Genomic DNA, 11,865 nt, shown 5'->3' on the forward strand with positions numbered 1-11,865 from the left:
TGCAATGTGGGGCATGTTTTGTCTTGTCACTCTGTATCTCCAGTTGCAGTCAACAGCCTGTCTACCCGTCTGTACAGCAAAAACTAGTACACGTGGCGGTATTAGCTCGTATTAGACCGTACTGCACTAAGTTAGTGCCGAGGTGTGGATATTTCGAACTCTGTGCAGATTGTCAATGCGGTGTAGTGACGGGAATAAAGAATGACCCTATAATTGTATCGATTTATTGTTCAGTGGAGTATGACGGAGAGGGAATAACAAAATAGCTTAGGTTTATTTGCCTCCCATTATGTATGGCAGGCAAATAAACCTAAGCTATTTTATTATGTTGTGCTGTGGTTCTAAATTAATGTGGTGTGAAGTCTGGGTGGTTACAAGTATGCTGCCACAGGGATGTTAGGAGGGTTCATGTTGGCAGATCCATATCTGGTGTACTAATACGCTATGCAAGTCGGTGTCCTTTGTTTTCCTCTTCCTGGAATCAGGGGATAACAACCCCCTTGTGAGATGCGCAGTGAAATGGGTCCCCAGCACTTGCTTCAGCCATGACGTCCGCATCTGAAATATGGCCTTGTGTGCTAACACTCAAAAGAATACGTTGAGCGCCTAGCAGGTACAATAACAAACAAAAATGACTATGCAAATAAATCTTCCCCTTTGCGGTCCTTGTTTCACTGGCACAGTTATTTTCCTGTCGACATTACATTATAAACGCTGGTAGCCGTATCACACAAGATTCCTTTCACAGAACTCGACAATTTTCAGGGCTCATACATATCCATTATTTTGTGGGACGTGCAGAAAGAATTGCAATATTTTCGTGGCTTGACAAAACATACCAAATCCAGTTGAACTATTTCAGGCGGCTTGCTGCCGCCTGAAATAGAGCTAGAAGTTAGCAACAAGGCTGCAGTAGAATAATGATGCAACGTGAAGTGTCTCGGACGTAGCCAAACACAGATTGCGATGTTTTCACAATCTGAATGCTGCCATCAGGCTTACACTATGAACTGTAGAAACATCCACTAGCTGCAATAACATTAGAATAACGCTGTCATGTGGGAGTGTTACGTTATTCCTGCATAATACAGGCGACAGTTAGCACAGCAACAACACACCAATATTTTTTCTCGAGAATATGCGTAGTATTGCGTCAGGATGCTGCAATCATTGTAATAATTTGTGTACATTAGTAGCCGGTGTGACTGTGTTACAATCGGCGGTGAGGCCAGGTGTTCGCGATTATGTTTACTGTGACATCGCAGCGTAGCTGTGACCACGCAGGATTGTCACATACCTCCGTTACTGGTTCCTGTCCTTGTTCCTGACCGAATATGGTAGGGACGGCGTCAATCTTCAGCCGCTTCGGTTTCTGCCGTAGCCCAAGCCGAACTTGCAATACATTTTCATAGATAAATAATAAAATAGGCGTCGTCGGCGAAATGACAGGAACAGACGCGTGAATCATTCAATCCTTGGGCCACACCACAGTAGTGGCTGGCGATCGCTGCCTCCCACTTTCGTTTCGTCTCGCCATTGCGAGGTCGGTGAAATGTAAGCTCGGGATTTGCGTTATAAGTCTTTGTGCACCCAGGCACGTAGCACCGGTTTCTTGGCTGTGACATCGCACGTCAACGGTGTGAAATCCTAGGGCACACGCTGTGGTTCAAAGTACTTCAAAGCAAACGCGACAAGACAACAAGAAAAAGGGTCAGACGCGCGCTCAGACACACACCGAACCCCGGCGGGAAGGAGCGCCTCCTGATGGTTGGTTTATCCGGGTGACGTCATCCAGTGTCGGCACCTTGCGGGGATTGCCGTGCGCGCCGGAAGCGCGAACATTTAAAAATCGTTTGAGTCAACCAAGTGGATTTGTGCGGAGAAAATTTGCCGGCGTACATTATGAACGACAGGGAACATGACCATAACAGTTCCGGAACACGCTTCCGAATGCGACTATCCCTTTAAGATAACGATACTCGTGCTGCCTAGCCAGTCACACGTGTTGACGTGGCCTTGTATTCCGGTTTTGTCTGTCGCATATTTAAGCCGACACGCAATAAACTTGTCGTCGTTGTTCCGCTTTCACTACGGAGCACATCACGTTGTTCGTGTCGTTCCACGCTGGCTACCCCGCCACTTCAACGGCTTGGGATACTTAAAGGTCAGATATGCCGATTTTGAAGTGCCGCAGAACTGAGCGATACTCGCGCTGTGTGTTCATTACCGAACACTGAATATGTGTGCGAAATATCTTGCTCTAACTGTTCGTAGTTTTTTAGAAAACAGTTTTTTTAGTTCCCACGCCCGGCCGTCAGACCGTCGGCAAACCCTGCGCACGGGCGCACCGACGTCACTGCTCTCGGTTTATCTGTCTTTGGCTTGGCATGGACTCTTGGCTTGGCCGCTTCTTTCGTTTCGTCCTCTGTGCATCGTACATAAGCGAACAGCTGTTATGTTGTTGCTAAGCCGGAAACAAAGCATGTGAATATTTTTTGTTGGCACGGCGTCGTTTGGAAAGTGCACTTCCTTGTTCTGACCTTGCGTTTTATGGGCTGGAGCGATATGATACGTAATATGCCACGGCGAGGTTGTCGAAGATACGACGGTGCTACGCTGTTAGAACAATTCATCGGAGCATTCAAGTGTTACCTATTATAAGCTGCCAAAAGTGCGAAGCTCTTGGCTGACAGTGGTGCCTGCTAATTTCCACTGCAAGGATTTCGTCCACGAACGTTATCATAGGTTACGCGCGTCTCCAGAGGCACTTTGGAATCTCGACGCGAAATCGTCTGATGAAAATCTCAGGTGCCCGACGCACAACGTTTTGGACGTGTCACGGAGGATCAAGGCAAAAAACGAGAGCAAAAAAGGTAAGTCGAGGTTCAGATATAATTAATAGCAAGCTTAATGAATCGATTGTGCTGCTGTCCGACTGCGCTTACTCTGATATAACCACGATTAGCAACACAATAGTATTGATAATCTAACTTCTCAATTACCACAGGTGCATGCTGAAGGCGGAAATGAAGCATGATCTGGCTTGTATCTGGTGCATGAAGGAATGGCTGACACGTTAGTTGCAGTCTACCTCCACCAATAGGTAGGACAATGTGATGTTATAATTTGAGTATTCACCTATGTTCAACTTTTCATGTGCGCTCGCATGCAGACATCTTGACACCACTTTTAAATCTGCCCTCAAAGTTACAACCTGTGCTTTCAGGGTGGAAAACAAAGGTCGCCATCCCGATTAGCTGCTATCTCCCAGTTCAAGCACTTTTGCTGTCTGGACACTGGTTCCTGTGGACGGGGTGTTACAAGCTTCACTGTCTGATATAGAAGGTACGTTACATTAGTTCAGTTAATTTGTCTTTTGCACATTTTTGTTACTGTTAGCTGGATTACTGTTGGACATACAATCCTTTGGCACACCGAAGCTGATGTCGCCTCTGATAATGTTTTAAAATTTTCAGTGTCATCAACGTCTATTGAGGAAGGTGCCTTTACTATCTGTGAATCTTTAATTGAAGAATAGCCCAGAATTCATGTTAACATTGTCTACTCTTATTAATTCACTGTCTGTGTTCTGAGAGCTAAGAAAAATGGAAACAATTTATTTGTCACAACTTCACACTGGATGTGGTACTGGCTTGACTGTAAGCTAAAATACCTGGATCCTACAATAATTGTGTTCAACTTGGTGCATTACCGTGGGCAATGCCACATTCACTACATTTTTAGTGGGTCCGGTGCACAAATACTGTGTGCATACTGCATACATACATACTGTTCGATAGGCAAAAATACCTGAGCAGTGCTGTGTAGTCGTTTTACCCAAAGTCCATACTCTTACTGCAAAGTCACAGTACGTAGAACAGCAATGTGCAGGTATGCTGCGATAGAGATTCACAACAGAAAGAAGACTGTTGAGAGCATCTAAATTTTAATGAGACGAGACGTTCGTGCACAAGGCTGCTCTTGTTAATGTCTAACATGAAGTTACAAAATCCCGGAATATATAAAACATGTTGTAATGTAGAGAGCGAGGGTTGGTACAGACATAAAAATAATTATACAATCATATATAATAAAATAAAAAGGGGGTACAACTCCCCCCTCAACTCGACTCGACAACTCAATAACTCTACTTATTCTCTACCTTACAACATGTCATATATTCTGGAATTTTGTAACTTGATGTTAGACCTGAAGAAGCACAGCCTTCTGTGCGAAAGTCTTCTTTCTGTTGTGCACAATCATTATACAGTAAATACGAATATCCATTTCTTGTCATTAAATGCTTTTTCTTTTTTTTCTGCAGTGATGAGCATCCATAAGGACACATGCCAGAAAGGGAGTCTCTTCGGGATGACAAACCCTCATCACCTCATGAGGATACAATAGTTGACGAATGGTTCTCAAGCACATCGAAACTTCAAATAATTCATGAAAAAGCCGGTCAGTGCTAGCACCAGGAATTGAACATGGACCGTCCTGCTACCAGTCAGAGATGTTACATTTCAGGCGCTCATTGACTTTTGGTGAATTACTTGTTGACTTTGTCCCAAGGTGAAGCTCGCCACAGCTCATTTGCTTATCTGTTAATGTTGTGGCGTGTGTTGCGCTTTTCTCTTTATGTGTTCCAGACTCAGAACGGTTAATTTGGATCAGGTCAGGTACGTTTCATTTAGACATGAAAACAGTGGTGTTTCTCAACACAACATAGCAGTGGCCTTCATGCATTACTGCTACGGCCATTAAGCGTGAATGGAAAGCTGCACATTATGCATAATGTAAAAACCCCAAGACTAGAGAACACGAAGGGACAGACACAGACACGTCCCTTTGTGTTCCCTAGTCTCGGGGTTTTACATGTGCATCATCTTCACCAGCTCGCTTGCTTCCTAGCCATTTTTTTCTGCACATTATGTTCACTCTACTTTTATCGTGTGCTATATAATCTTGTTCAAGTTCTGTGAAATGACGTATAATGCTATAAAAAAATTCAGTACACTGCTTATGTGGGTTGAATGGTAGCGCATGAATGCAGGAAGGAAACTGTCATGTTATGGCAAGTGTTTACGTATTGTACATTTAACTACTAATTTTATTGGTTAGCTTTTGCTGGCGTATCATGTCAAGCCATGTTATATTAATTTGGAACATGTTCTTCTTAGTAGCCAGAGCAGCTGATACACAGTGAGAACACAGCCCATGTGTGTTTGTCTTTTCCACCGCAGCCCTTGGGTTTCCTCCCTGATGGCTACACATGTCAGGGATAGGTTTCAGAACCGGTAGTTCCCGCCAAGTGTGAATTGCTTTTCAGGGGATCATCACGCTGGCAGATGAACCATATGGTTTAAATTATTTGCAGGACAGGAATTGCGTAGCTTCACACAAATTGTACTACTACGACGTAAGAGTGGTTTCAAATCTAGCTTTTTTGTGTTCCTGACATTATCGCACAAGATGTAGTATCCACTATGATCCTTTATATGGGGGTATGTACAGTGCAATCAACAGATGCTATTTACAAATCTGTGTTTTCTACTGTGTTGAAATGGGGTAGTTTGTATCTGAGAGCCATAGTGAAACACAGGCAGCCAAGGACAGACTTATGATGCCCTCGAGAAACATGGCAACACATTGCAGGGCCTCTGGATGCTGCCTAAATTTCCAGAACACACAGCTCAAGGCAGCGGTTAAATAACAAATGGTTTGAGAAATCCAAGACAATTGCATGTGGAAGCAGTCCACTGTTGGATTAGCTTCTCTCCGAGATACGTTATCTCAAAGGGAATGCACGTGCACACTCAGAATGATACTAGGGCTGCCTGTGAAATAGAATGAGGAGAGGGGGAGATATATAACCCTTTTTTCTTGTCTGTTATTCTATTGGTTAAATTGTCATTTGCTTAACAGCATATATGTGTATATTCCAGAGTCTGCTAATAAATACGTATATCAGTTTAGAGCTAGCAGTCGCACTGTAGATGTCTCATCCTGTCCTTGGCTGCTTGTGTTTCACTATGGCCATGCTTGCTATTGCAAATACAGAAAACGAAAAAGACAATAGAAAAACACGAAAAGAACGACCTAAAAAGCTGCCTGTTCTAGTGCTCACATGGAGGAAATGCAATGAGGTAACATGTTCCATTCATGAACTGTGCATAGTAGTACATATCACAACGGCAACCGATTATTCGTTTTTTTTAGCTTTGTTTGCACAGTCTATTATTGGAGCTTTATGTGATTCCCCTCTTGAGATACTTTAAGATTGCTGATGCTGTGCAGTTTGTTAATTTTGAAACTGTGCTGTGCTGAGGTACAAAAACATAATTGTCATATCTACATTTGAGCACATAGGAATAATTTGTAAGTACTTTCCTTGTTGACATTAATATTTGTACCAGGTCACAACATTGTTGATTGATGGAAAATGTAAATAAATATATTTATTTGCTTGCCAAACAATGCACAAATGTCTTCTTTTCTAGTGAGATATTCCCCGTTTACCAGACATAAATGCGGAAAAGTTAAAGGTGTACAATGATGGTAGAGTCTAGCATTGCTTTTTGCCACTTCACATATATTCACTGTTATTCGTGTGCACATGTAGGAATAGGAAGGTAGAGCATGTGCTTAAAAAATTTCGTATGCAGCCACACATATGGTTCAGAAGATTAATTAGATGATGTCCAAGCATATATAATTGTACTTTATGTGCAATGGGTATGCTAACGGATTGCTTCCATGAAGCCTTTTCATTTATTTTTATAAGTTTAAGTTACGCAGACCTTGTAGGAGTACCCTTTGCAAATGGTTTGGTAACGTGTCTCTAACTGTAAAGGTAAGAGGCAATCGAGAATGCTGCAGACAAGGTTGCAACTTACATATTGCTTATCATGTCCTACATACACAGCGATTTGTACAATAATTCCTGAGCACGGAATTAATTCCAAGGCTGGCCAGTGATGTCACCCAGGACGACAAGTCACATAATTGCCTCTAACACTTTTACACCCCATGGGCTGCATTGTGAATTGAAAGAGCACTCTACAGAAGGATAAGGTGCACCTGATTTCTAGGATTTATGCTATGCCCTAACTCTTCAGACACCACATTTCTAAAAACACCATTTCTAAGAGGCAATATGTGCTCTGGTACTTCTTTTGCGTCTGCATAGTGTGCAACCACATGGCTACTGGAGCTTTCGTGTGCATGTTTTTGTGCGACGGTGCTCATTACAAACAATATCCAGATGTTAGACATAAAATGCAGTAGTTTGTAGCGTGCCACACAACGCAGCGTGACATGGGAGTGTGTGATTCAAAGAAAGCTTCTGGAAAATGCACAGAATCTCACAAAAAGTTTAAAATGTGATTTGTATTTCGTTTTACGTCTCTCATCGTTACATACCATCGTCGACGCTGTTGCACATTGACAAATCGTACGTAAAACTTGTGCCATAGCAGTATGCGGTTTCTCAAATACATAGCACATTTTTTTCCTGCAGGAATAAAACGCTGTCGGCATTTTCTTGCTAACACGGCTGTCGAAACGTCAGTCTCTACAATGTGCAAGTGCTGTAAAGGGGCTAACGCAGACGCGACTTGATACGAATTGTACGTGCTGACAAAACACAAACGACGAATTCCAGTCACAACATCGCACAGAGGTTGGTTCGCGAATGAGTTCGCTGCTGCTGCACTGTTTACTTATCGCGGAACGGTGGAACCCGGCTGTCCGCCATCTTCAAGCACAGATATGTGAAGCCGTGAGAAGCCGTAGCTGAAATCCACTGACAAGTACGAAGGCGCGTACACGTCACAATGCCCGTTCGGGTGCATCTACGTCATAAAAATGGCTGCGCCCATGTGTGTTTCGGAATGAATTATCTATTTTTTTGACATGGTACTGTACCGAACTGAGAGAATGAAGGTGCATTTTGGGGAGAGCTGGATGTGGGCTTTCAGAATATCACAACCGTTTCGACTATTTGGGATATCGGCATAGCTGACCTTTAACACGGGCCAGTGGGCTTTCGACGAGGTTTCTGGGCGCAGTCTTAGATATTCCACAGCCGCGAAGGCGGGAAGCTGAGGTGGACTGAAAACGGTTTCGTACTTTGCGGGAGGCCGCAAACGGTCGGCGTGCCAGCACCCAACGTCCACGCGCTATCTCGTGTCGTTTGGATGAACTGCATGCAAAATTTCGCAGCGCGCTCAAACCACGCGTTTTGCCCTGAAATCGGTCTCGCCGCCGTCGGAGACACGATGTTTTCACGTACGCGCAACACTCCGTGCAGTTGCCTCTTCTTAAAGTTTGAATAAATATCTAAATGTTATCTGAAAAACAATATTCATGTCTGCCGTTGTCAAGAAAAACAGCTTCTGAATCATACCCTTAGTTATTGATGAAATTCTATGCCAACGTGAAATATTTCTCGCAACGTTCGTGCCCTGTTCTCGTCAATATCTCAGTTACCTAACTGAAGCTTGCATATTGCGAAAATTGCACCCTCCGTAATTGTATTCGTAAACTGGAACACTTGGCCTTTGTGAACGCAAATCTTTTGGTATGCTTACTATATTGAAGTGGCCGTCATCAATGAAATTGATGTTGACTAAAAAATTACCTTATCCACCTGCTATATTAGTGTTGCTTTCAGCAACCAAATTGCAGATCACATGTTTTGTAGTTTTTAGTAGTAGTTTGCAAACGCATGCACACACAGAAAAAGAAATGATAAGAGTGTTCTAACGTCGACACGGGATTACTAGGTGGAAAAAAACGCCTTAAAAGGAGACTTACACAAACCACCCCCTCGATACCGAACAGTAGATTCACATTCATTTTACGCCAGCAATTAATTCGTAAATGATGACAATAGCAAACCGAAACTCAAATGCCAAGAGGGGAAAACAGAGCACCATACTACGGAGATCCGTCCGGAGGATGATTCCGTGACTTCACATATCAGTGTCGTCTGCTTCCAAGTCTGCATTCTTTCTCCCTTACCGGATGCCGGATGATGTCAGCAGTGTGTTGCTTTCAGCGCCTTCTCGCTTGATAGAGACGAAGCTTCGTAATAACTCGTTTGAATAAAATCTGCGCAGTTTTGGACCGATATATTTCGTACAGATGTTCCTGACATCGCAAAGATTACGCAATATAGATTCCACAACCTTTCTGGTGATTTTGTTGCGGAGTCCCACTTTAACAACGTTTGACAAAGCGACCCTCGAATGCTGCTCCTTTCAAAATCTTCGACATCGCCTCTTCCTTTTGTTCCACCCCTAACACGTACGGATAGTTCGCTACAAGTGTCAACAGTTTTGTGTAGAAAACATTATTCCCTGTGAATGCTGGATCTCTAATAGTCAGCAAAGGGATTCAATTGCAATATTTGTGGCATCTCTGTGGATCTGCGTGCAATTTAGGAAAACCTTTGTAGATGATAATTATATATTTGCATGAATTCCTAATGAAACCGTTCCTGGTGTTTTTGTCTAAAATTACAACATTGTCTACCTCAAATTTCATTTACAAACTTCATTTACAATACGATTTACATGCGCTATATTTCATTTTGACAGCTGCTGAACAAGATTCGAGATATTTCGCTTGCCTTCTTTGCCTTGTTGAGCCCGTGCTCATTGTAAACTGGTCATCTACATAACCATGATAGGCAAGCCTGAGCGATGCGCAAGACACGTAAACAAACACAAACACGAAGGCTCAAAACCAGCAAGACGTTTAATAAGCCGATTTCACCGCCACTACTGCGCTATGCGCGCAGTTCGTGTGTGCTCTCTCGGCAAAACTTTTTGGACGCCATTTTGGTAGTTCTTCGATTAGAAGTAAACATTTGGTATGGTCGTTGTGTTTTTCGCGTTTATACTTTTTAAAGTGCATCTCACCTAGGAAAGCAGCTTTGTTGTGCGCTTTATCCGCTTGCCAGCCCCGGGTGCGGACTGAAGGAAGAAGACATCGCTCAGCTGTTGACAAGTATGTGCTTTGACGTTCAACCATTTGACTAAGACGGGTGTGCAAAAGGAACAAATTACGCGGAATGAAAACGTATATTGAAGAGGGTATTACACGTTGCAAACTAATGTTTGTGATGATTTGCTGCATGTCACGCCGGCATGTCCATGGTCCTCCACTTCACTATCGTTCAGCAGTTTATTCCAAATATGCAAGCTCCTAACTTTTTATATAGGATAACGCCATCGGGAACTGCATAGGAACTTGCTCAATGTATTACCATTCAAATTTGCGAAGTATTATTCAGGCCGATTTGTGGATGTGACATCTCAGTGAAGTGACACCATAGCGAAGAAACTTCACCCACGGGGGTTTGTATGAAGCTAAGTTCATTTAGAATCAAGAAGAGGACAACCAAAAAGTTTTGTGTAAGCAGCGAATACTTCCTGCTACAACATGCGCGGGGCAGACACAACTCCTGGGGGTTGTAGGTGCATTAGCTCGGTTCTTTTTCAGCAACTGAGGATGGCTTCAGGATCTTCCGGACCCTTCAAGAGAAAGGAAATACGGGCAGATGGACATCATCCACACGGAGCCTGAATCCTTTCTTTGGCAAGCAGCATATATACGAGTAAGACATTAAGACACGTGGTATATGTGTATCAGCCGCAACATAAATATTTTGTTACAAAAATTTATTTCCAATCCTTTAAGCACAGATATACAGTGACAGGCATAACTCTTTGCCTTGTCTCTAACACAATGCCAACAGCTCATAACAGCATTGCAATGAACACATTAAATACAAGAATCAGTTGCCAGGGGTCGTGTTACTTATTTTCCTGAGTGGAGAGTTTTTAACAGTACAGTGACATACTTTCCTGCAGGTACATTGAAAAACTAAGCACAGCGATGGAGGCTTGAGACTGTTCACATCTGGCCAGATTAAGCACTTGCAGTTCTTAGAAGACCCCTCAAATGCGAATACGGTGGGCCAGGCCGATGTATTAGCAATAATGCAGACATCAACTGTGTACAAAGTCAAGCTGGAACTTGAGAAAGCATCCGGAAAATTTAGTTCTGGATACTGTGAGTGCAAGTCAGGCAGTGGTGGTGTATGTAAGCACGTCTGCTGCTGCTTGTATGCTTTGGTCAACATAACGACGCATGAGGTGCAGCATGTACCTGAAGAAGGTCCTGTACAGAAGGGGCAAGGCAGTGGTATAAGTCACGGGATCCCAAGGTGGTGTCACGGACAATATGTGGATTGGATTTTGTGAAAGACACGACCAAGAGGCTTAGCTCCGCACCCGAGCATTACGCAAAAAAGCGGAAGTATTCATGTCTGCAGGATGACAGGAAGATTACGTCTCCTGAACAGTTATTGAGCCTCCAGCTTCGCTGCAAAGAGATAGGAATGGATTGCCTTGCTGATATTCTGGAAAACAACGGTTGCACTCCAGAGACACCAACAAGTGTCGCAGAAAATGAATCTTTCGCACCTACATGGCTAGAGCTTTTTAAGACATCAGGAATGCTATCCACTTACAGCCTGGAAGAAATAGCTGAGATTGAGTTTATCACTCGCGGACAGAGCCAGTGCAGTATGTGGTCAAGGTACAGAACTGGCATGATAACGTCTTCCATGGCACACAGAGCATATACGTGGATGAATGCAGCAGACCGCAAGCCGCGGCCACATAATGCTGGTCCTCTTGTACGTGCAGTTTTAACGAAACAGACTTTTCAATCCGCTGCCATGAAGAGGGGCCTGGACACGGAACCCAAAGCAAAGGAAGCCTATCTGATTGAACACAGAAGCAACCACAGGAATTTACGCATTGTCGAACGTGGACTTTGCGTACTGTCTGG

The 11,865-nt window shown here is 43.5% G+C and overlaps 1 long non-coding RNA gene across 1 annotated transcript; it reads left to right on the forward strand.

Moving 5' to 3' along the window:
- The first annotated feature begins 3,070 nt into the window (after positions 1-3,070).
- LOC135392917 (uncharacterized) lies at positions 3,071-4,385 on the forward strand. The gene is made up of 3 exons (XR_010422303.1): positions 3,071-3,103; positions 3,241-3,345; positions 4,325-4,385. It is a non-coding gene; the product is annotated as an uncharacterized LOC135392917 (long non-coding RNA).
- The last annotated feature ends 7,480 nt before the right edge of the window (positions 4,386-11,865 follow it).

This window comes from Ornithodoros turicata, chromosome 4, assembly GCF_037126465.1.
Source record: "Ornithodoros turicata isolate Travis chromosome 4, ASM3712646v1, whole genome shotgun sequence".
NCBI lineage: Eukaryota > Metazoa > Arthropoda > Arachnida > Ixodida > Argasidae > Ornithodoros > Ornithodoros turicata.